General features: G+C 49.9%; 2 protein-coding genes across 6 annotated transcripts in view; one reads left to right on the forward strand and one right to left on the reverse strand.

The window, feature by feature from the left end:
- Positions 1–4712, forward strand: part of LOC146822392 (uncharacterized) — a 93415-nt gene extending 88703 nt beyond the window's left edge. The window contains exon 4 of the transcript XR_014963283.1: positions 3206–4712. The gene's annotated coding sequence lies outside the window, so the exon portion shown is untranslated. The remainder of the gene's footprint in view (positions 1–3205) is intronic.
- The window catches only part of LOC146822391 (uncharacterized), a 420322-nt gene that overhangs the window by 248188 nt on the left and 147324 nt on the right, over positions 1–24810 (reverse strand). The gene's annotated exons all lie outside the window — the stretch shown is intronic.

Here is a 24810-nt window from a genome sequence, read left to right on the forward strand (position 1 = left end):
ACCCGCAACAAAATGCAACAGACATTGTATCAATTTTATCAACTCTATGCCCGCATACTTAGATTGAGGTGGTCTGCAATGTCCCTGCTGGTTGTGGTGATGGGATAACACATCCAGTGGTGTGTCCTGTTTACAAAGCTGACTCATGGTCACTAAGCAACATGACAAAGCCCTTTCCTGTTGCAGAGTCTACCATGATAAATTGTCATGACAAAGGCAATAGCTCTATACCTCCTTCCTCTCCGACTGGGCTCCCACCAAGTAACAATGGTAAAAAACATAATACTACTGAACTGTATGGGCCCATTTGGTGACTGAGGAGCTGCAGCGGGAAGAATACGAAGATAAATCCACAGTCCTTGAATGGACAGAAGGAGCAATTGATTGGTCAGTGTATCACCATCCTGAAGACATTGATACTTGGATAGAGGCTATAAAAGGACTGGAAGCTTCGCTTCAGTTGTTTATGAAAAGCTAACTGTTAATTCCACGTTGATCAAGGCTTCAATCAAGCAGGATTTATAAAGGGTGGCTCATCACCCAATAGGGTATCCAGGCGCTTGCAGGTCCAGTAGGCTTATTCAAACGGCCAGGTCTTGAGGGCCATTCAGAATTCCAGAAGTGAGGTGATGGTCCGGAGGTACGTGGGGAGGCTGTTCCAGGTCTTTGCTGCAATGTGTGAGAAGGAGGGTCCTCCACTTCTGCTTGGGTAGATGCGGGGAGTATGGGTAAGTGAAAGGGAGGCGGAGTGTTGTCTTGTCAACAGTTGGTGAAAGTTCAGGCAGTGGTTAATGTATATGGGTCCTTGGTTGTGTAGAGCCTTGTGTGCATGGGTCAGTAGCTGAATTGTCATCTCTTCTGTACAGGGAGCCTGTGGAGTTGCCTGAGGAGGGGTGTGATGTGGGTTTGTCGGGGAAGGCAGAGGATGAGTCTGGCTGTGGCATTAGGTATGGTTTAAAGTCTCTGTAGGAGGTGTGCGTCAGTTCCTACATAGAGGGTGTTGCCATAGTCCAGTCAGCTGGTGATAAGGGCCTGTGTCACGGTGCACCTCATGTGGAGGGGTAGCCACTTGAACATTTTCTGTATATGCGCAGAGTGTGGAAGCAGGCAGAGGAGATGGCGTTGATCTTTCATTAGATGGTGAGCATGTTGTGGATGATGATTCCTAGGTTTCTAGCATGGTCAGGAGTGGGTGCGGGTCCTAGGTCTGATGGCCACCAGGAGTCATTTCATGTGTTGCTGCTGTTGCCAAAGATCAGTACTTCCGTCTTGTCTGTGTTCAGCTGCAGGCAATTTTTCTTCATCCAGTCGGCAATTTTTGCCATACATATGTGGAAGTTGGTCCTGGTGGTGGTAGGGACATCGGTGAATGAGAGGATGAGTTGGGTGTCGTCTGCGTAGGAAATTCTGTTGAGACTATGAGATCTGACGATGTTGACCAACGGGGTCATATATGTGTTGAAGAGTTTGGGGCTAAAGGATTTGCCCTGGGGGACACCGCAGGTGATCTCCTTGGGTCCAGAGGTGAAAGGTGGATCCTCTGGATTCTTCCAGTGAGGAAGGAGGCGTTCCAACTGAGCGGGTCTCCATGGATGCCGATGTGGTGGAATCTTTTGATCAGTGTGTGGTGGGATATGGTGTCAAGGGCTGCTGAGCAGTCAAGGAGGATTAAAGCTGCTGTTTCTCCTTGGTCAAGGAGGGTTTGGATGTCATCTGTGGCTGTGATCCGCATGGTTTTGTAGCTGTGGAAGCCGGATTTGGAGGCGTCAAGTAGCTAGTGCTGCTCCGGGTGAGTCATGAGTTGATTGTTGATGATATTTTCCAGTACCTTAGCTCCCGATGGGAGCAGGGAGATTGGCCTGTAGTTTTTGAGTTCACTGGGGTATGCGTAGGGTTTTCTGAGGCTTGCTCTTTAAAAGTTGTAGAAAAGGTCTCCCCGCTCACAATTCACCAGCTACTAATCCTTGAATACCCACCCACAGTGTCAAGACAAGTTATATCTCTCATTGATATGCAAGAAGGACAGTATTCTAACACTACTGTTATATCTAACACAACGGAGCATCACTTGAGTCTGGGCATCAATGTGATTGATGCCAGTTTAGCCCCCTGAGGCTAGACTGTAAAGCTCTGCTAAGGTTACTATTACAATGTGGGTAAGGGTTAGTTGGGAGGGCCGTTTGGGCTACTATTACGAGAAGACAGGTGACACAGGGTTTTGATGGTACAAACACTCCTGATCAAATAGTTCTGATTTGACCGAAAAGCTTAGAAGAAAGGTGGGGTCAAAATTGCAGACACAACACACGACTGGGGCAAGCTCTGGATGTAAGGCTAGGCTGCTCTTCTGTAATGTGAGAGGGGTGAATGACCACCGCAAGGTCCGACTGGTGACTGCATACCTCATTAGGCCTAAGGTGTGTTTTTCATTATTTCCGGAGATGCATGCTGGTTTTGTGGGAGATGATAATTTCTCCAAAATCTGGAGCTCGTACCTCCCATTTCTTTTCCTCAGTTGCTACGGAAGTGGCTATATTGATTAAACAAGGCTAATGTTTCCGGCTTGTGGACATGTTCTGTGAGGAAGAGTACCGGTGTGTGGTTGTACAGGGGTTGTTTGGTTCGGTACACATTACATTGATCAGTACATATGGCCAAACTTCGACCCTGCTTTTTTTATTTTTCCCACTAAAGTTAGAAACAGGCTCGTGGAAGCCCCCCCCTCGCTTTGTAATATATGTAAAATACTTTAATGCTGCACGCTGATTTGGCTACCACCGACAACAGGTCCTGCTGACACACTAAAGCGCAGGAAGATCTATGGGATATTATGCGCCAGTACAAACTGCTAGACTTGTACCATGTTGAATGCCCCAAATCCAGACTGTATACATTCCATTCTGTAGTACATGGAATATCTTCCAGGATCGATTACTGGTTAGGATCTAGAGATGCGATGGGCTGGGGTGCATAATGCAGTATATACTAACTTCCTCACACAGATATATGGAGCACTCTGGAATTATTGTTGGATGTACCCTGGCCTTACACTATACTTAGTGGGACTTGGAGGTTAACATCATTGGTATGTAAACACGGTGCGGATATAATAAAAAGATCTAGACATACTTAAATAGGGAACTGGTATGGACAAATATGAAATGCAATTATCTTGATTTAGTTTTTTTGTTTTAAACTCTATCAGGATATCAACAGACAAACAGATAAACAAAGAGAAAAGGAAGAAATATACTGTGATTACGTTTTACAGCACAAACAGCAGGCTTTGTAGTTCGATATTGTTCCCCTGAACAGTAAGTATCCTTCCTTACATTATTGAGAGAACTACAATAAAAAACATTATCTCCTTGTTTGGATCTATACCCTTCTGGTTAGAGTAGAGTAGAGTACTATAGGGATTATTTCCACTCACATTTTGTTCCAACAATTTCAGCCAAAGGTAACTTGCTTTAATTAGAAATAACACTTCAAATTGCACCACTATGCGTGTTGGCTTTCTCAAGCTATCTCTGTTTTCTTTAGAATTTTTCCTTTTTTACTTTGATGCTCAGTTGTATAAATTGGCCCAATCGGTGTCTTTTGTTTTAGCACACAGTATTGCTAATAATAATGTTTAGAGGCTAGTGACTAATTTTTTATATGTATGAACTTTTTTTAGGATATCCCAGGTTTTGAGAACTTGCACTAAGAGAAGTAGCTGGTCCTGAAGAAGGTGGTTTTCACGTTTTCTCTTGCCACCGAAACGCGTTGACCAAGTCTTCTTGTAGATCCTACAACTTTTTGTAGCAGCTCCCTCTTGGGGGCCATTAGGACTACCTTATCACTAATAATGTGTTAATTGGGACAACTACTGAGATATATGTGCAAGGAGTGTCTGGTATGTGTCTGCAATGTTCTTTTCCCTGGGTTTGCTCTGTTTTTTTGTCATGAATTGGAATAATATCTTTGTATCAATGAACTGACATGAATAATGTGTAAAGTATAGTGATGATGTTATTTATGAAAAATTGATTTATATGTCAAAAATTCTATCATGTTTATATAAAGAAAAAAATGAAAATATAAAAATACAATAAATAAAAGTTTAAAGAATACAATTTGGTGTTTGTTGTGTGCTAGCTCATGTTTAGCAGAACTTTATGTTTAGAAAAAACCTACTATTCAATCATATATAGGAAAATGAAACATAGGTCAAGAGGGAGCATTATTTGTTAGGTTGCTTTCACTTTCCCCTTTTCTCCCTGACCTTTTGGAAAATTAATTCGTACAAAGGGGGTCCCAACATTTTCTGCACTGGGGTGAAACTATAACACATTTACCTAGGACTCTGTCCAATTATTCTCCAGCTCTGATGGCTTTGACCATTGCCAGCTATCTGAGGATACATAGAATGTAGTGACTGCGGCCATCTGAGCTGTCAGACCCAGTCTTTAAACAGAAGCCCACAAAGTGATTTTATCCTACTACATGTTGAACCAGGGCTCTGTTACCTCTGTGGCTACGCTGTGGGAAGCATTTAAAGAGTGATTAGGGGTTAATACATATCTAAAAGTCACAGGATATTAATATTACTGAGAGATACAATGTCACATCCAGAGCAAGAGACATCATTGCTAGAGTGAGAATGTGGGAGCTCTGAACCCACTGTGTTGCTTTTAATCCCCCGTGCCCTTAACTGTTGCACATGAAGTCTTGTCATGGAGTCAGCTTTCTGCTCTCCTGGAGTGATGTGTTAACGACTCCCAGGAAAGGATACAATAGGGGCCTTCACTGGAATGAGGTGTTCTCCCTCCTGTAGGAAGTCGCACGTGTGTTGGCCCAAAAGGCGAGCTTCAAAGCAGAAACCACCTTTGAAGGCCAAATGGGAACCACTTGGGAGAGAGGCTACTGTATTGTCTGGATAGACAGGAAAGGGGGAACCAGTTGCCAAACCAGTTTTTCAGGGGAATTTAGCTCCCTTGGTAGCCTCGCCTGAGTTGGACTAAGGAGTTCTGGGCGCCAGGAAAAGCGTTCTGCCTTACTGGGAGTGGATAGAATGGTGCACCCTAAGGTATCCTGATGTGTCCTGCTAGTGGAGAAGTTGTTTTCGGGGCCCAGCCGAGGCAAGAGACTCGAAGGAGCAGCTGGCAGACCTGTTCGCAGCATGGTGACACAACAGTTACAGAAGTCTGCTAAGGGTGAGTAATAGCCCTGATCGCTGCTTCTCATCGCTGTGCGTGACCAAGGACCAGGACCTGGCTGTCAGAATTCGCTTTTGGGTCTGCTTGACCTGGGAACGTTGCTGGAGAAGCTAAAGCCCAGGGAAGGATTTGGCTGTGACAGTGACACAGGACAGCTGGCATTTCAGTGGAAATTGGGCTTCTGCCAGGCCCGAGAAGACCTCCAGGGACATCAACCCCTGTAGCCAGGATCACCTCGCCAAACCTGCAGACCAGGGATCAGCTGCAATAAGACCTCCTTCAACCACATCGTATCCACACCACCCTTGAGCTTTTTTAGAATGCTGTATCCTTTGCATCAGAACCACTGCCTTAGGAATCCATCGCAACGAGGTTAAAGTGCCTGGGACTGTCAGAAGACCGCTTCTTCTGTAGAGGGAACTATTTCTGAGGGCCTTGCAGATCAACCTGGCAGCAGTCATGTGCTACACTGGCACATAAACAGCACATTTAATACACTCGCAATGTTTGCATGAAGGACTGGGTAACCACAAAGAAGAGGAACTTTACGTGGGTGAGCTAATAGGACTTGGAAGGCAATCTGCCTTTTCTTCATGATCACCCCAGATTTTATTTTACCTTTTGCCAGACTCTATATCTTTGTTGGATTTAGACCTCTGTGCACAATACCCTCATAACCAGTATGTTCTCCCCCTTTGACCCTGGTTAAATTGGCTTATTCCCAATTTGCACATTTAACTTGCATGTAAGTCACTAGTGTCTGATGTAGAAAATTCCATTCGGGCCTGGAAGGTAAGTGGCATATGTGGACTGGAGCACACATTGTGCCATCTACTAACATGGCGGTGAACATCGCTACAGGCCTACGCCATGGAACCTGACTGCTGCAGTGTAAACCTGCAGTGCCACCTGGAACTATTGATTTGACAGCTTACTGTCTAATCCTGCTTGGCAGGTCTGTTGTACTATGTGGAACACTTGGAGTGCACTTCAAAGTGAGATAAGTGAATGCCAAGACAATTTTTGTGGAGCACTTGCTTGGTTGCTGAAGACCCCTGCTTTTTGCACTACCAGACGTCTGTCTCTAGGTTTGTTGTGGGTACAGTACCTGCTTTAAACTGGATTTTAGTGTTTACATGTGGGAGGACACTGGAATTACCACAGTAAATTCCCCAGTCACAGCCTCACGGCCCTGGTTTAGGTTGAAGACTTTTGTCATCTTGAAAATACTTTGACACATGGCATTTTGGGCCGGTCTTCAGTGCGCAAACAGAAAACCTGAAAAAGTGGGTAGGGTTGGCCCGGGAATGATTTCAAAGGAAATAAAAATAACAGATTTTAGTTTTGTTGTTCTTCGTTTGTTCTGAATCTTAATTACACCCCAACAGATTGTGGACACTGCAATTATCTTTAAAGTTGTGTCTCCTGTAGAAAGTGGACTATTGTTTTACTACAACACAGCAAAATCCCGATTCCGCAGCAACCACGGCACTGAGACCGCCCTCCTAACTGCCACAGACGACATCTGCACCCTCCTCGACCAGGGCCACACGGCTGCCCTCATCCTATTAGATTTTGCAGCAGTCTCTGATACCGTCTCCCACTGGACACTGACCGCCAGACTTTACGGTGTCGGTTTCCGGGACTGGATCCGCTCCTTCCTCATCGGCCAAACCCAACGAATCAGACTCCTGCCCTTCCTCTCCGAACCCACAGGGATCAGCTGCGGAGTACCCCAAGGATCTTCACTCAGCCCCACCCTCTTCAACATCTACATGGCCCCTCTTGCCTCCATCGTCAGAAAACACAGACTCTGCATAGTATCTTACGCCAACCACACCCAGCTCATCCTCTCCCTCACCAACGAACACGAAAGCACCAGACACAGCTTCCAGGAAGGTATAAAAGACATCGCCTCCTGGATGAGCAACAGCTGCCTAAAGCTCAACTCGGAGAAAACAGAAGTCCTCGTCCTCAGATCCACCCCCTCCGCATGGGACAACACCTGCTGGCCCACCACCCTTGGCAACTCTCCCACAGACCATGCTCGCAACCTCAACATTATACTCAACTCCACCCTCCCCATGAACCAACAGATCAACGCCATATCTTCCGCCTGCTTCAACACCCTCTGCATCCTCTGCAAGACCTTCAAATGGACCCCCCCGAATCCAGAAAGATCATCACCCATGCACTCGTAACCAGCAGACTGGACTATGGGAACGCCCTCTACGCCAGAATAAACAAATCTCCACTCCTCAAACTCTAGACAATCCAGAATGCCGCAGCTAGACTGGTCCACTGCATCCCACAACAACACCACATCACCCAGCACCTACCAGCAGTCTGCTGGCTCCCCGCCGAAAAGAGAGTAACCTTCAAGCTCCTCACTCATGCCTACAAATCCCCCCACAGCATCAGAACCCCCAATACCTCAACAAAAGAATCTCCTTCTACGCACCCAAGAGGAGCCTCTGCTTCGCATAGCTTGCACGGGCTGAAATCCCATGCATCCACAGAGCCAGAGCGGGAGGGGGATCCTTCTCCTACATCGTAGCCAAGACCTGGAGCGAATTCCCACTCAGCATCAGACTAACCCCCATTCTGCAAGCCTTCAGAAAAGACCTCAAGACCTGGTTCTTCGGATGCGATGAAACTGCTCGACCCACCCCCTACCTCCCCCCCACCTCGCCCCCCTGGGCCTTGAGACCCTCACGGGCATTTAATGTGCTTCAGTAAACCCTGATTTATTGATTGACTGACTTCCTGGCCACCTGACTTCCTGGCCACCTCTCGTCGCCATTGTGAAGTATTTCATCTCACTGACAGTCGTCTCCAACTCGATCACTCTCTTGCAATACCGCAACAACTATCCCTCTCATTTCTTCAAGTACAAAATTACTGCCATTTAAAGCAACTTCAACACACAACTGGGCCCAAAAGAACTCACTAGATACCTCCTGATCTTAATCCAAGAACCACAAGAACCAATGCTAACCACATTTCCCATCATCACCCAAGAAGAAACCGCTGCAACCATGAATTCATTCAGATCAGGGATCCCATAGGCCCCCGGCCCCACAACTCCTACTCTATAGGACTGCAACCCATCAGCACCATGCTCACTCCCATTCTTTATGCCTCCGTCTCTTCCGTGACCTTCCTGGATACTTGGAAACATGCAACTGTCCTCCCATTGAGCAAGAAGCCCTCTGCAGAGCCTTGAACTTTCGCCATCTACAGAATGATCAACCTACTACCATTCCTGGTCAAGGTCTTAGAGAAAATCATCAACAGAGTCTCAGCAAATACCTCAACAACCAGTAACTCCTTGATACCACTCAGTCTCGTTCCAACGCTCCCAGTAAACCATTTCATGCATTTACTCCAGTTTCTTTGTGGTAGATAAAATTAAAAGGAGGTAGATGTGATCATTAGACCTACTTCTCAACACCACTCAGTCTGGTTCCAACGTCTACACAACTTTGGAGTCCAAAGACACACACTCCGATGAATGTTCTCCTTCCTGACTGGAATGAGCCAGAGTGTCAGCCTGGCACTATACATCTTGGACGTCGATGACCTCATCTGCAGGGTTCCGCACGGATCCTCCATGAGCCAGACTCTCTTCATCACATACATGATCCCTTTAGCCAGCATCATCTCACAACATCAACATCCTCTCCTACTCCCGACTCATTCTCTCCCTTATGGACAAGACGCCCAGTCCCGATCAAGTTCAATGCCTGCATGATTGAAATTGTCCACTGGATGAAGACCATCTGTCTAAAGCCAAACACTGACAAGACCGGAATTGTGATCTTCAGGGAGAGCACTTCACTGTGGAATTCCACCCAGTAGCCAACAGAGCTAGGACCGACAACGCCAAGCACTTCAGGATCATCATCATCAACACCAGACTCAACATGACTCGCCAAGTCAATTCCGTCAACGCCTCATGCTTCCATAAAATGTCCAGTATTTGTAAAGCGCGTACAAGTACCCAAGGGTGTCTAGGCGCTAGGGGCTGTCGGGAAGATTAAGCGAGCTATTGCCCAGAGTCACATGGTGCTGGGCTGATCTGCTGTCGGCGCCGGGGATCGAACCGTGAGCCCCCGGGTTCCAGCGTCAGCCACCCTGGCCGCTGCGCCACACCTCTTCCTCTTCCATACACCGAAGATGCTGGGGAAGATTTTCAAATGGCTCCCAATCAGCACCTGGAAAACTATCATGCACGCCCTCGTCACAAGCAAGCTGGACTACAGAAATACCTTCTATGCCGGGGTCAACAAAAACCTCAGTAGAAGACTCCAGACCATTCAAAACTTAGTGGCCAAAATCATTCTCAACCTCCCACGTTGAACTCTCATCACACAACACCTGAAGGAGTTTTACTGGGTCTCCATACACAAAAAATCACACTTTAACCTCCTCACCCACACTTTCTAGGCACTGCATAACACTGGTTCAGCATACCTCACAAACTTTCTAGCAACCTTCGCTTGTATGGACTCCTACTCGTCCACATCCCATGCATACAGAAAACCAGATCCGGTGGTAGAGCCTTCTCCTACATCCGTCCTGAAGAGTGGAACGACCTCCCACTGCACGTATGAGCCTCCTCGCCACTTGTATTCTGCAAGAAGCTGAGGACTCTGCCTTTTGAGTAGTCCCACCAGCCTTAGATTAAGCTACACTCACACCTGCTCAGCGCCAGGATATCCTCCTGGGTTATAGTGCGCTCCACAATTCTGCATAACCGTCCCCAAGTATGCAATCCTTCAGTTCTTGGCTTTTCATTTACAAATCATTTTATTTAGGAGTGTGTTTAAAATAAACAGGACTAGAACTCGCAGAATGCATGCCGTTGTTAAAATAAACCCCAGAATACAGCACCATGTAATTGGGAAATGAAGTCCCTTGAAATCCATGCCCAATTAGCAAACATTCTTCTGGATTGGCCCACATTTTGTTATCAGATGTAAGAGCTGCAGTGCGGTTATTATTGTACTTGTGAGCTGTGGCACGCATGAGCTGAGGCACTTGTGACCATTAACATAAATGAGCTGTTCTGCCTGTTAATGCAGTCTGCAGTTGTTTTACACTTTGCGAGTTGAATGTTCTATTGTTTTGCAACATTTATATAGCGGTTATTATCCAGATGTGGGGTGCTGAAGCGCTTTCCTAACTGGGAACCACACTACACGAGGTACAGTGTGTTCTCTCAAGTGTTTTGTGTTTGTTTTGATCTATGTGGGAAGAGTTTCCATGTCATGCATCATGACCACTGAGGTGCGGTTATCGTTTTATAGGACGCAGAATTTAGCAGTGTGATGGATGAAGAAGTGTGAGAGAAAGGCACACAGTTTATGGTTTTTATTAAGCTGGAAGCGTTGAGCAGCTCTGTAAGTCTCTTTATAGTGATTCTTCTAATCGTTGTTTACTTAGCTCGTAACTTCCAGGTTGTACATTGTGAACTATTGTGTTTAAAGTTTCTGGTCGTGAGCAGGCTTAAGTAGGGGGGAGAAATGGTGAGAGAACTGCTGGGATAATCTTTGTTAATATCATCCCATATCTGATTGCCATTGTGAGATGTTGTGAAGTGGTCACATTATGTAGCTGGTCGGGACCTGTAGAGTTGAACTACATTAAGGCTAGCGGCAGGTGGCAGATCTCTATCCGTTGTTCCATGCCTGTTCAGATGATACTAAATGGTGAAGAAGGGAAGAGATGGACAAGGCCCTTTAGAAACTAATGTACAATAGTTCAGGATATCAAACTCTCTGTGCTCAGTTTGGAGGTACAAGGATGACTTGGGCCCGGTCGTAACTGAACTTCTTGAGAACTCTGAGCAGGAGTGTTATGGGCGAAAAGGTGTCCAAGAGGCCACCTTGCAAAATCTATTGTGCAAAACTACTGACATTGCACATTCTCCGTGAAGGCAAACAGATCTAACTAAGGCTTTCCTCATTGCTGAAAGAGATCTTGTGCCTCCTATGGGTGAAGATGCCATTCGCGATCCGTTAGGCATAAGCGGCTGAGTTTGTCTATCCTGGCGTTCTTACTAGGTGTTGAACCACCAGGGTAATGTCCTGCTGTTCCAGCCATGTCCAGGATCAACAACCCTCACCACCCTGTTTGTTGTAGTTCCACATGGTGGTGGTGTTGCCTGTGAACATCTACACTAGTAGTCCCTTGATGGAGGATAGATAGAGGTATTTCATTGCTAGTCGGATTGCACGGAGCTCCAGCATATTGATGTGGAGTCTGGATTCCGACGGAAACCAGAGTCTTCTGAGCTCCACCTCTCCGAGATTCCTCCTCCATCCCAGAAGTGACGTATCTGTCACTATCACCAGATCTGGTTGGGTAAGGGAGTGTGGTCTCCCTCTAACCCAATCACGGTTCATCATTAGCCACTCCTGCATATCTTTTGCAGTTCCGTCCAAGATCTGGACCATGTCGGAGAGATTCCGCTGATGCTGCGCCAACTGCAACTTCTGGTCCCACTGCAAAGCCTCCATATGCCAACGGGCAAGTCACAAGAAGGATGCAGGAGGCCCCAGGAGAGAGGCTATAACATTCGTATCATAGTCTGAATTTCCTAGCCAGTATCAACTCCACTCAGACAATACACTATGATGTTTGTGTAACCCATCTTCTGTCTGTTTGTATACCTGATGGAGTTTCTCCTCATGATCTGGAACAATTCACAGTAATATCATAGACTCTGTCGCTGCTCTTAGTAAAACCTTATCAGAGAAGGGGCCGTCCATCTTGCTCACCTCCTTCTCATCTCTAACTATCGATCAAGCTTTAGGGATGTTAAAGTCTATCAAATCTGGTGCTCCCAATGATCCTTGTCCTCACACAATCGTGCAGTTAGTGCCTGAAACTGCTGCCATAGCTCTCACTGACATCTCTAGTAAGATGTTCAGTGCTGGTCACTTTCCAATAGAGTGGAAGAAAGCATCCATTCTACCATTGATTAAAAAACCCATTCTGGATCCAACAGATTCAAACTATCAGCCGATATCATGGCTCCCATTCCCTGAAAAGATAGTTGAAAAAGTTATCAATCTAGAACTTACCTCTTATATCAATCAAAATAACCTTTTGGAAGCTACCCAGTTTGGCTTTAGAAGCCACATTAGTACAGCACTAGCCCTCCTTTCTGCCTCTGAGGAAATCAGGCAGATCCTGGATGCGGGAGGAAATGCAGCCCGGATTTTATTAGACCTCTCGGCAGCCTTTGACATGGTCAACCACACTCTGCTTCTGGACCGTCCGGCTTTGTTAGATATCAGGGACAAAGCACTCTCCCTTCTTAAAACTTTTTAACCTGCATAAGTGCAGTTTGTGGCATTAGATGGGTTTAGCTCACCCCCTTTTCTCTCTGCAATGTGGCGTCCCAGAAGGCTCAGCTCTAAGGCCTACCATATTTAATCGTTATGTGACTCCACTTATTGAATTGTTTGGTTTTGAGCTGGTGACCTATACAGATGACGCCAAAATTGCGGTGTCGGTCACCGGCCACCCAGAGGGGGCTGCTGCCAGATTCCATGACTGTATTCTACATACAGGGACATGGATGAGCGAGAACTGTCCAGTTTTTTTTTTTAAACAAACTTTATTGATTACCATAAAGCATTGTTCAATAGTTACAAAGCATTTCACTGAGGCATAGTTTGTCATTATACAGCTAGCTTATGCTAGTAGGAGTATTACAATATGTGCACAAAAGTACACCAGGATTATATTATTAATACCAAAGCAGTTTGTATGATGAAAGTATAATATAGATGCATTTGTTTGAGTTAGCTATCAACATACCTACTAACGGTTACCCAAGAGCCAAGGGCCCGTCAGGTCTATACATCTGGCATGGTGTTAGACCTGTCAGCCCTTTGGGTGGTCCCTCCTCATCATTATTTATTTTGTCCCACTTTTGCCTCAAACCCTGTTTGAATTTTTCCTTTTTGGGAACCACCAGACTTTTTAGTGTTGCTGCAGATTCAGGGAGCCATTTTAGCTACCCCTGAAACTTCTGTCTGAGGGCCTGGAGCACAAAATGGTGGCCACCTGTGACATCACCAGCATCCACTGGAACCTACCAGCACCTTCCAGAACATTCCAGAACCCTGTGACAGTTGGAGGCGGTTTGGAATGTTGGGGAGTTAAGAGAGAGAGTTGGCAGTTGGAGCTGGCAGTTGGCACCTGACTGGTGAAGAGAGAGCAGCACAACAGTGAAGGAGGAAGGAGTGAAGCAGCAGGGGTGGAAACTTGTGCCTGGAGTGGGGTCCATAAACCCACCCTTGATACTTGTCCCTACTGATGGATCCCAGCCTGTAGCCCTGTGTGGGAAGAAGACAGAAAAACTCATCCTAAGGACCTGAACAGCAGGAACAGGCCTTAGAAGCAGAAAGCAGCAAGATCCTGACCTGGAAACTGGTTTCCCTGGAGTCCGGCGTCGAGTAGCCTAAGACCTGGAGCCCGAGGTGGAGAAGCGGCGCTGACTGAAGAAGCAGACGTCGTACCCGGAGCCGCCTGAGGTCGTGAGAGGGCGCCGACGGAGGTCGTGAGGAATACCAGAGGTCGAGGAGGAAGTGAACCGAGGTCGAGCGAGCGGCGTCATCGGAGGAGTGAAGTCCGCCCTCCGGAGTCGTCGGAGACCGAGGTAGAGGTGAACCGGAGGTCGGGAGTGAGGATCGCACTCCGGAGTCGCCCGGAACCTGAGAGGAGGAGCACCGGAGGTCGGGGGTGAGGATCGCACCCCGGAGTCGCCGGAAGTCGACATCGAGGCCAGGCCGGCCGACGTCATCGGAGCCGAGAGCGCCATCGGACCGGAGCCGCCCGAAGTCGACACCGAGTAGAGACTGCCCGACGCCGTCGAATCGGAGGTCGAGATTGAACCGAGGCCGCCGACATCGGACCGGAACCGCCTACCGGCGTCGTCAAAGAACTGACATTGTGCCGAGGCCGCCGAGACCGAACCGGAACCGCCTCACGGCGTCGACACGACTCCAGCGGCGTCGGAACATCAGAAAAAGGGCAGTAAGTGGAGTAGAGGGCGCCTAAGGCCCTGTGGAGACCTGAGAGACTGCTCTAAGGGGCTAGGGAGGTGCTGAAACCAACCTGACTGTGCCTGGGGTGAACTGGGACTAACCTAGAGAGGTTGTGTGGAGAGAGAAAGCCAGGGCACTGGTATTCCCCCCTTTGATCTACCTCAGTTTAGGCCTCAGCCTTGTCTCAGCCAGGGAGTAGCCCCCTCAAGCCTTCCACAACCCTACAAGCTGTGCCTGGGCCAAATCAGCCCTTCGGAATTGAAAAGTGATCTGATTACATGAGTGCTGCTGTATACTTTTAATTATTTATTGGGGGCACTGTATTTATTGTGTTTAACCTATTTATTGCTTCACTATATTTATTGGTCCACAGGACTTGTTGGTGTACAATATTTATTGGTTCAGTATTTATTGCCTCAGAATATTTAATTGCCTGTATTACCTGCACTTATATTTATGTCCCTTGTATTTATGATCATCCCTATTTATTGAATCTCCAGACAGTATTTATTTGACCTGCACTATTCAAAATTTGTATATTGTGATTGTCTTATTTATTTTTCCAATCAGCAACTAAGAGAAAAAGATAAAGAAGAATATTTTCATAATTTTTACGGTGTAGAGTCGTTTTTGGAACGGATGCACGCATGGTTATTGTATGGGTATATTGTATGCTTAGCACGGTGCCTGTTTCCTGACCACTCGAGCCAAGCTACCACAGTGTGTTCGGGGAGTCCACCACCACCCTGCGGAGTGGGAGTGGGCTGTTTCCAACATAAATTGGTGTTCAGTGGTGGGATAGAGCTGTGCCTACGTATACTCAACAATAACTGTGGGTAGTCCATAGGCCTACACCGGGAGTTTTCTCAAAGCGGCCTTCCTAATTGTGGGTTTTTGTTTTTTCCAAATTTACTCTGGTGGTGGGAGGAGGTATTATTAAAGGTACCCCCCTGCATTGTTACGGCACAAAACCTGTCCTCTAACCTGAGTGGGCAAGATGGAGTTTGTACTAGAAAATCTAGAAACGTACACTGTGGCCCAACTCAGGGAGTTTTGCCAGCGGGAGGGGGTGTACTGTCCCCCAGGAGCAAAGAAGGGTGCACTCCAAACCAGCTTAAGGGCTTGGGGGGAGGCACGCAGGGAAAGCAAGGCTGAGGAGGAAGACAGGGATGGAGAGCCTGACCCTGAGGGGGCTGAGATGTACCAACCTGAGGTGGGGAACCTGTCAGCAGGGCCCAGAACCATTTCTAGGAAGGGCAGCAGTGCCTCTAGCGGTGGCTTGTCTGAAGTGGAGCTAACGGACCGGAGGGAGAAAAGACAGCTCACATGGGACTTAGCAAGGCTGGAAAAGGAGAAGGAGGAGCAGAGGATGGCCCATGAATTGCGACTGAAAGAAATAGATCTTCAGATCTTGAGAATCGGGGCACAACCTGTTCCTAATGGTGGCAGCCAGACCCAAGAGATCACCAGGGAATCTAAACCATACCTGCCAAAGGACATAGTAGCTAGCTATGGAGTGGGCGACGATATCGCCAAGTGGCTAGCGGCCTATGAGGTCTCGCTGAGGGCCCATGGGGTTCCAGAGAAGTACTGGGGAGGGGGATTGTATAAGTACATGCCTCCAGCTGGTAGGGATGCTTTATTGGCCCTTGAGGAGGATGAGCAGACCCACTACCCCGCCATGAAACTGGCGCTCATCAGAAAGTTTGGACTAACACCTGAAAAGTACAGACAGAAGTTCAGGGGTAGTCACAAACTGGGCACGCAGAATTGGGTGGACTTCCTGGACTATGCAAAGAAGGCAATGGAAGGTTGGATTCAGGGCAGTGAAGTGAAGAACTACGAGGAGTTGTTTGACCTAGTACCGAAGGAACACCTGCTCGAGAAATGTTTCCCTGAACTGCGGCAACACCTGGTGGATAGCAAGCTGACCAGTCCCCGGAAGCTTGCTGAGGAGGCGGACATTTGGGCTAGTACCCGGGTGTCCACAAGGGGGACTGGAGGGGATACTCAAAAGGCCGGACAGGGCGCCCCCCAGAAGAAAGAGGGAGGGGAAAAGAAAAAGGAGTTCTCCAAAGGCCCCCAAAATAACTTCCAAGGGAAGGGAACAGGATTCACCTCTAAGGCTAACCCACCCAGAAACCCTAATCCTGGCCAGAGTCAGCAGCCAAGGGTTGTCCATTGCTACGAGTGCGGTGGCGTTGGACACTATAAAGGAGATCCGAAGTGCCAGAAACGTCCACCCCCTCCCACTGGAGGAAAGACCCCCGGAGTAGCTAGTGCAGTGCTCGGGGAGGAGATGCCCTTAACTAAGGGAAGGGAGTGGGCGGGTGTCACTTTAGTGTCCCTGGGAGAACGGGAGATGGTTCCTAAGATCCAGGTGCCCGCAAATACCGCAAAGTATGGGCAGTGGATCACCATCAACGGCCAAAGAGGGGAGGCTCTGAGAGACACAGGAGCCAGTATGACTATGGTGCGTAGTCAACTGGTGTCTCCAGAGCAGGTAATTCCCGATGTACTCCACCCAGCCGCGATGGCTGACGGCAGAACAGGTCACTATCCCGTGGCCGAGGTTCCCTTTGAATGGGGGGGGGTTGCAGGTTCACTTCGAGTTGCCGTAAGCCCTGCCGTGCCAGTCGATTGTCTGCTGGGGAATGACATGGAGCACAACGCTTGGAAGGAGGTGGAATACCGGACTCACACCGAGATGCTGGGTACACCTGACTGGGCCTGTGTTAGCACAAGGTCCGCGACTACCCGAAGAGGGAGTTCATTTCGGCTGGAGCCTGGAACAAAGGCCCAGCCAGCTGCCAGTCAAGGGAAGAACCGAGGACAGGAGGAGCCTGCCTCGGCGTCTCCACCCCGTAGGACGGATAGGCCACCGGAGGTGGTGGACCAGGAGTCTGCGGAGGGGGACGTTACCAACCTGGAGGACCTACCCATCCCGGCCGAGTGGCACGTGGAGGGAGGCCCGTCCAGGGAGGAATTCTGCCAGGGCCAGAGGGAGTGCCCTACCCTTGAGGGGCTGAGGCGACAGGCCGAAGCCCAGGCAGCAGGGAACGTTGAAGGGAACTACAGTGTTTACTGGGAGGATGGCCTCCTCTACAGTGAACCCAAGGCACCCCTACATGGATCGTCACGAGCCTTGGTAGTTCCTCAACGTTATCGAGCCTTCCTTCTGGAGTTGGCTCACGAGATACCATTGGCAGGACACCTGGGGCAAGACAAGACCTTCGCCCGTCTTGTCCCACACTTTTATTGGCCCCAGATGAAAGTGTCGTCCGATACCTACTGCCGGACATGTGTGTCTTGCCAAGCCAGTGGGAAAACAGGGGTGAAGCTGAAAGCTCCCCTGGAACCACTTCCTGTCGTTAGCACCCCCTTTGAAAGGGTGGGCATCGACATTGTGGGTCCGTTAGATCCGCCAACATCAGCTGGTCACAGGTTTATCCTGGTCCTGGTGGATCATGCCACACGGTACCCAGAGGCAATACCTCTGAGGACCATAACAGCACCTGTTGTGGCTAGGGCCCTGATGGGAATCTTTACCCGAGTGGGTTTTCCCAAGGAAGTTGTGTCCGACAGGGGGACCAACTTCATGTCAGCGTACATGCGGGCGATGTGGAAGGAGTGTGGAGTGACCTACCGGTTCACAACTCCTTACCACCCCCAGACCAATGGTCTGGTGGAGAGGTTTAACAAAACCTTGAAAGGCATGATCAGAAGTCTGCCTGAAAGCCTGCGGAGGAAATGGGACGTCCTCCTACCCTGTTTACTTTTTTCCTACAGGGAAGTGCCACAGAAGGGAGTGGGCTTCAGCCCCTTCGAGCTTCTGTATGGGCACCCTGTACGTGGACCTCTCAACCTGGTGAGAGACGGATGGGAAAGAACTCCCAGAAAGCTTCCCCAGGATGTGGTGAGCTACATGCTGGCCTTCTGGAGCCAAATGGCTAAGTTGTGGAAGCAAGCTTCTGACAACTTGGAAGCCAGCCAAGCAGTAATGAAGGCGTGGTATGACCACAATGCTCACCCGGTGGAGTTGGAGCCTGGCCAGAAGGTGTGGGTGATCGAACCGGGAGAGCTTAGTGCCCTCCAGGATCGCTGGTCAGGACCCTTTGAGGTGTTGGAGAAGAAGGGTAAGGCTACCTACTTGGTGGACCTGAAGACCCCTCGTCAGCCCCTGCGGGTGCTGCATGCCAACCGCCTCAAACCCCACCATGAGAGGCCCGAAGTCATCTTGATGATGGTGACTGACGGAGGAGAGGACGTGGAAAGCGAGCCTCTCCCTGATCTGTTTGCGTCTCAAGAAAAGGATGGGTCGGTGGAGGGAGTGATTCTCTCCCCATCTCTAACTCCTGAACAGCAGGAGGACTGTCGCCAGGTCCTGGGGCAGTACTCTTCGTTGTTCTCCCTTGTCCCGGGTAGGACTCACCTGTGTGTCCATGACGTGGACACAGGAGACAGCCCACCTGTGAAGTCCAAGATCTACCGGATGTCAGACAAGGTGAAGGCCAGCATTCATAGTGAAGTCACTAAGATGCTGGAGCTAGGAGTGATTGAACCTTCTAGCAGCCCCTGGTCTAGTCCGGTGGTGTTAGTACCGAAAGCTGCACCACCGGGTGCCCAACCAGAACTGAGGTTCTGTGTGGACTACCGGGGACTGAATTCAGTGACAAAAACTGATGCTCATCCGATCCCTAGGGCGGATGAATTGATTGACCGGCTGGGAGCTGCCCAATATCTAAGTACCTTTGACCTTACTTCAGGGTACTGGCAGATCTCTTTGACTGATGGAGCAAGGGAAAGGTCAGCCTTCTCCACGCCCAATGGCCACTACCAGTTCTGTGTGATGCCCTTTGGGCTCAAGAACGCACCTGCCACCTTTCAGCGCCTGGTAAACCAGATCCTCACCGGAATGGAGAGTTTCTCTGCTGCTTATCTGGATGACATAGCCGTCTTCAGTAACAGCTGGGAGGATCACTTGCGTCACCTGCAAGCTGTTCTCCAGGCCCTGAGACAAGCTGGATTGACGATCAAGGCCAGCAAGTGCCAGATCGGGCAGGGGTCGGTAGTGTACCTTGGACACTTGGTGGGTAGGGGAGCGGTGCAACCCCTCCAGGCGAAGATCGAGGCCATCATGGCCTGGGAACCCCCCAAGACTCAGACTGAGGTCCGAGCATTTTTGGGCCTCACGGGATACTACCGCCGCTTCGTGAAGGGGTACGGTACCATCGTAGCCCCTCTCACGGAGCTCACGTCCAAGAAACAACCTCGACGGTTAGTCTGGACGGAGGCCTGTCAGCAGGCCTTTGTGAGATTGAAGAAAGCCATGTGCGAGGCCCCGGTCTTAAGGGCCCCAGACTTTTCCAAGGAGTTCATTGTCCAGACAGATGCATCAGAACATGGCATTGGGGCAGTGTTATCGCAACTCAACGAAGAGGGTCTGGATCAACCCGTGGTCTTCCTATCCCGGAGACTACTTCCCAGGGAACAGAAGTGGAGTGCAATAGAGCGTGAAGCCTTTGCAGTGGTATGGGCTCTGAAGAAGTTGCGGCCATACCTGTTTGGATCGCACTTCCTAGTTCAGACCGACCACAGACCCCTTCGTTGGCTGATGCAAATGAAGGGGGAGAATCCCAAGTTGTTGAGGTGGTCTATTTCCCTACAGGGGATGGACTTTCAGGTGGAACATCGGCCTGGAGTGGACCACGCCAATGCAGACGGTCTCTCAAGGTATTTCCGCCTTAGTGATGAGAACTCCCAAGGGGTTGGGTAGCTCTCCCCACTTTCAGCTGGGGGGGACGCGTGTTAGACCTGTCAGCCCTTTGGGTGGTCCCTCCTCATCATTATTTATTTTGTCCCACTTTTGCCTCAAACCCTGTTTGAATTTTTCCTTTTTGGGAACCACCAGACTTTTTAGTGTTGCTGCAGATTCAGGGAGCCATTTTAGCTACCCCTGAAACTTCTGTCTGAGGGCCTGGAGCACAAAATGGTGGCCACCTGTGACATCACCAGCATCCACTGGAACCTACCAGCACCTTCCAGAACATTCCAGAACCCTGTGACAGTTGGAGGCGGTTTGGAATGTTGGGGAGTTGAGAGAGAGTTGGCAGTTGGAGCTGGCAGTTGGCACCTGACTGGTGAAGAGAGAGCAGCACAACAGTGAAGGAGGAAGGAGTGAAGCAGCAGGGGTGGAAACTTGTGCCTGGAGTGGGGTCCATAAACCCACCCTTGATACTTGTCCCTACTGATGGATCCCAGCCTGTAGCCCTGTGTGGGAAGAAGACAGAAAAACTCATCCTAAGGACCTGAACAGCAGGAACAGGCCTTAGAAGCAGAAAGCAGCAAGATCCTGACCTGGAAACTGGTTTCCCTGGAGTCCGGCGTCGAGTAGCCTAAGACCTGGAGCCCGAGGTGGAGAAGCGGCGCTGACTGAAGAAGCAGACGTCGTACCCGGAGCCGCCTGAGGTCGTGAGAGGGCGCCGACGGAGGTCGTGAGGAATACCAGAGGTCGAGGAGGAAGTGAACCGAGGTCGAGCGAGCGGCGTCATCGGAGGAGTGAAGTCCGCCCTCCGGAGTCGTCGGAGACCGAGGTAGAGGTGAACCGGAGGTCGGGAGTGAGGATCGCACTCCGGAGTCGCCCGGAACCTGAGAGGAGGAGCACCGGAGGTCGGGGGTGAGGATCGCACCCCGGAGTCGCCGGAAGTCGACATCGAGGCCAGGCCGGCCGACGTCATCGGAGCCGAGAGCGCCATCGGACCGGAGCCGCCCGAAGTCGACACCGAGTAGAGACTGCCCGACGCCGTCGAATCGGAGGTCGAGATTGAACCGAGGCCGCCGACATCGGACCGGAACCGCCTACCGGCGTCGTCAAAGAACTGACATTGTGCCGAGGCCGCCGAGACCGAACCGGAACCGCCTCACGGCGTCGACACGACTCCAGCGGCGTCGGAACATCAGAAAAAGGGCAGTAAGTGGAGTAGAGGGCGCCTAAGGCCCTGTGGAGACCTGAGAGACTGCTCTAAGGGGCTAGGGAGGTGCTGAAACCAACCTGACTGTGCCTGGGGTGAACTGGGACTAACCTAGAGAGGTTGTGTGGAGAGAGAAAGCCAGGGCACTGGTATTCCCCCCTTTGATCTACCTCAGTTTAGGCCTCAGCCTTGTCTCAGCCAGGGAGTAGCCCCCTCAAGCCTTCCACAACCCTACAAGCTGTGCCTGGGCCAAATCAGCCCTTAGGAATTGAAAAGTGATCTGATTACATGAGTGCTGCTGTATACTTTTAATTATTTATTGGGGGCACTGTATTTATTGTGTTTAACCTATTTATTGCTTCACTATATTTATTGGTCCACAGGACTTGTTGGTGTACAATATTTATTGGTTCAGTATTTATTGCCTCAGAATATTTAATTGCCTGTATTACCTGCACTTATATTTATGTCCCTTGTATTTATGATCATCCCTATTTATTGAATCTCCAGACAGTATTTATTTGACCTGCACTATTCAAAATTTGTATATTGTGATTGTCTTATTTATTTTTCCAATCAGCAACTAAGAGAAAAAGATAAAGAAGAATATTTTCATAATTTTTACGGTGTAGAGTCGTTTTTGGAACGGATGCACGCATGGTTATTGTATGGGTATATTGTATGCTTAGCACGGTGCCTGTTTCCTGACCACTCGAGCCAAGCTACCACAGTGTGTTCGGGGAGTCCACCACCACCCTGCGGAGTGGGAGTGGGCTGTTTCCAACACATGGTAATTGCGCATGTGAGTTCTGATTTACATTCCATTTTGCATTGTGCGGGTATAGGTATCTTCTTATCGCCCACTAGTCATGCTGACCAGTGTAGTACAGTGTCAACTCTCCAAAGTTAAACTCATCCCAAACTGAGGTCTTACTGTTTGGAAGGAACTCGTCCTTCTGGTCTCCATGTTGGGGGCCTCAGGAGCTCGGCACCCTCCCTATTCCAGGCACTAATTAAAATAAAAAAACCTTGGAACACTTTTTGATCGCAAAGTTTGCTTTAAGGGCCGTAACAATCACGTTACCTCGGCCTCTTTCTTTACCCTGAAATAACTCTAGAAGGTTCTTCCCTGCATTCCATCAGATGTGCAGAAAACCGTTGTGTCCACCCTCTTTGCATCAAACCTAGATTACTGCACTCCCCTGTTTATGTACATCCAGAAATGATTTCTTAAAAAGCTGCAGACCTTAGAGAATGCGGCAGCCCGGATACTGCTGTATGTTGGACAGGCCATATGAAGGGCTTGCTCCCTCCCCGCATGACAAGGCCCAAGCCCCGGCCCTCCAGGTGTGACCCACAGGACCAACCCGCAACCCGTCTCCCGACGGGACTCCTGCCCCCGGACATCTATGTATCATGGGACCGACCCACTCCCGGCTCCCCCGGCCGGACCAGCCGCCATCTTGGACACTGCACCACGAGGCCGCGTGGCCTCAGCTCGACCCTAACCCTGGGCCTGGCCAGGCCCCGCCATCCCGGCACCACCATCCACCCCGGAGGTGAACGGACCACTTGGCAGGTCGATGGGAGAAAGGAGTGTCGATGGCTCTCCCCCGCCAGGTGTCGATCGCCCTCCAGCTCCCCCGGGCGCTGGCTCCACCCCCTGCTGGGTGTCTGGACTCCCTCATCCCGGACCTCCCGACCTCCAAGTGCGAGGGTCCGGACATCAAAGGGCGCCAGACCTATAACTAGGGCAGCTCCAGAGCAGGGAGGCAGTTGTATCCTGGAGTCGAGAGACACCGAGAAGAACTCATCCTTGACGGACTACCGGCGCTGCCGTAGCCCTGCCTTGTGAACTATCGTCCTGCCTGCTGGCGCTGCCGCGGCCTTCTGCGTCCTCCATCCTCGTCGGGACCTGCTGGCGCTGCCGCGGACCGTTGTAACCACCATCTTCGTCGGGACCTGCTGGCGCTGCCGCGGACCGTGTAACGACCACCTTCATCGGGACCTGCTGGCGCTGCCGCGGACCGTGTAACGACCACCTTCACCGGGACCTGCTGGCGCTGCCGCGGACCGTGTAACGACCACCTTCACCGGGACCTGCTGGCGCTGCCGCGGCCCGTCCAAGCTAGAACACCGAGCTCGAGGATTGTGAGCTATCCATCATCGCATCTACCAGATTGGTAACCAGACTGTCCCGCTACCCCCTTTCCCAAACCCAGAGACTAGAATCGAGGGGACCCCTGAGTCCAGACCTCCTTGTACCATTCCATCGTACCTTAAGAAACTGCTTATAAAGAACGTTAAAGCCTATCCTTGTGTGGTGTACATCTGTGGGGGGGAAGTTATTCGTCTGTACGATCGCTGGAGACGGCTCTCCCCGGAGACCTCTCCCCTTGTCCTCGGCCGACCCTCCCGGTCCGTCTAACACTGTACATTCCTAAAAAGACATCTGTGTCCCAGTCCTCAGCTCAGCTGCACTGGCTTCCTATTGGGAAGGTCATTGACTACAAGGCTTTGTGTATCGCCTTCAAGTCTCTGCACAACATAGGCCTAGAATATCTTCAAAAAAAATGATTGCGCTAAATTCCAGCTAGGCCTCTCCGATCTGCAGCAGATAATCTAGTGAATCCTAGATTTAAGAGATCTACGTAGGGAGGCAGCAGCTCTGTGGTCTGTACTACTCGACTGTGGAACTCCCTGCCCCTCAGCAATAAAAGAAACACTGATTTGCTGACCTTCAGAAAGTCACTAAAAACATGTCTCTTTGATCAGTAATCTGCACCCGTTTCCACGCTGAGAGGCTTCCATGTTCTGGTTTCTGGCTCAGCACCTATACACCTCTGGTTATTAGAGCGCTTTATAAATCTTAATTTCACATGTGTGCAGGGAGTTGATGTAGGCCCTGCACTGCAGTACAGTGCATCTTGGAAGTGGGAGCGTGTTCAGACAGATGGCACAGATCCTGCACTAAAGAACCTCTTGGAAGGGGGGTGAACAGCGGCATAGCACTTCATGAAAGGGGGCATGTGCCTGCACTGCTATCCAGTACCTCTTGGAAGAGGGGGTGCACAGCGCTATAGTACTTCATGAATGGGGTGTGAGTGCCTGCACTGCTATCCAGTACCTCTTGGAAGGGGGGTGCACAAAGCTATAGTATTTCATGAATGGGGTGTGAGTGCCTGCACTGCTATCCAGTACCTCTTGGAAGGGGATGGTGCACAGCGCTATAGCACTTCATGAATGGGGTGTGAGTGCCTGCACTGCTATCCAGTACCCCTTGAAAGGGGGGTGCACAGTGCTATAGCACTTCATGAATGGGGTGTGAGTGGCTGCACTGCTATCCAGTACCCCTTGAAAGGGGGGTGCACAGTGCTATAGCAGTTCATGAATGGTGTGTGAGCGCCTGCACTGCTATCCAGTACCTCTTGGAAGGGGGCGTGCACAGCGCTATAGCACTTCATGAATGGGGTGTGAGTGCCTGCACTGCTATCCAGCACCTCTTGGAAGGGGATGGTGCACAGCGCTATAGCACTTCATGAATGGGGTGTGAGTGCCTGCACTGCTATCCAG

The sequence above is a fragment of the Triturus cristatus genome, chromosome 6, assembly GCF_964204655.1.
Source record: "Triturus cristatus chromosome 6, aTriCri1.1, whole genome shotgun sequence".
Classification (NCBI taxonomy): Eukaryota; Metazoa; Chordata; class Amphibia; order Caudata; family Salamandridae; genus Triturus; species Triturus cristatus.